General features: G+C 37.9%; 1 pseudogene; it reads right to left on the bottom strand.

The window, feature by feature from the left end:
- Window positions 1–419: 419 nt before the first annotated feature.
- On the bottom strand, window positions 420–520 carry LOC132651846 (U6 spliceosomal RNA; annotated as a pseudogene).
- Between the last annotated feature and the right edge of the window lie 927 nt (window positions 521–1,447).

Genomic DNA, 1,447 nt, shown 5'->3' with positions numbered 1-1,447 from the left:
AGAGAAAGGACCCTAACTAAAATGTTCAATCCCCATCCTGAGAGGCAAAGAAGATAGACATCCGAAGAAGAAGAAAACAGGAAACTACTTAGGAACCTGCTACAGAGGGCCTCTAAAAGCCAGAAGAAATAAACAGGAAACAAACTAGGAACCTACCACAGAGGGCCTCTGAAAGCCTCTGCTGTGCAGACTATCAAAGCAGATGCTGAGCCTGATGGCCAACTGTCAGGAATTTTTTAGATTTAACATTTCCTTTGACAGATACATCAATTTATTCCATTCTATCTTCCACAGCTGATATTCTTTCTTACATCTCTTGTAGTCTATTGGTTATGCTTACCTCTGTAGTTCCTGTTTTCTTCCCTGAGTTCTTTCTCTCCACAATTTCCTGTTTTGTTTTTTCTTTAATTTCTCTAAAAAAATACATGAAACTCTTCACAAATTTTTTTGTCATCCTTGTGCCATGCTAATATTCTCTGTATTGTTCCAATTTTAGTATATGTGCTTCTGAAGTGAGCACAACATATTTCTTTCCAGTGGTCATTAAGAAATCACATGTTCTTGACTTGTGGGTTTCACATTATCACAGATTCAATTATTATTTGTTAAATGATAGATATGCCCTAGCTTAATGAATTATTTTCTATGAAAATGCTTTCTGACCATGGCAAACCTTTCAAAATAAAAGTGTTTAATTGGGACATTGCTTATATTTTTACAGTGACCATCCATGATGTCATATTGGCAAGCAATCACCTTGTTGTAGTCCTTCACCAAAACTGAGAGCTTTTCATACTGAACCACAAGAGGAAGGCAGAGAGAGGGAGACTGAAAGAGAAACACATACACACACACACACACACACAGAGCTAGAAATACATATTCAGAAGTAGATAGACTGAGATCTCAGAAACAAAAATATAAAGTGACAGAGACAGAGGGACTGCGACTCCATTCTGTTTGGTCACTTTCATTGGCATATCAACCTCAAAGCACACTCTCCTATAGTATATATCCAAAAGGAATTAAATTTTTTAAAATATTTTTTTATTTTAAATATAATTAATTACACTTTATTCACCTTGTATCCACCCATAATACCTGGTCTCTTTCCCTTTTCCACATATGCCCCTATCCAAGTCCACTGATAGTGAGGTCTTCCTCTCATTGCTTCTGATCCTAGTCTATCAGATCTCATATGGAGTGGCTGTATTGTCTTTCCCTGTGGCCTGTTAAGGATGATCAACCATGAGGGGGATGTGATCAAAAAGCAGGTCAATCACTTCATGTCAGAGCTGTTCCCACTTGTGGAACCCACTTGGACACTGAACTGCCATGTGCTACAACTGTGTAGGGGTTCTAGGTTATATCCATGTGTGGTACTTGGTTAGAATATGAGACTCAAGAAAGACCCCTGTGCTTAGATTTGTTGGTTCTGTTCCAATTC

This window comes from Meriones unguiculatus (assembly GCF_030254825.1).
Source record: "Meriones unguiculatus strain TT.TT164.6M chromosome Y unlocalized genomic scaffold, Bangor_MerUng_6.1 ChrY_unordered_Scaffold_25, whole genome shotgun sequence".
In the NCBI taxonomy this organism is placed as follows: Eukaryota; Metazoa; Chordata; class Mammalia; order Rodentia; family Muridae; genus Meriones; species Meriones unguiculatus.
The sequence above is the reverse complement of the archived record's forward strand: the minus strand, read 5'-3'. Positions and strand labels throughout refer to the sequence as shown.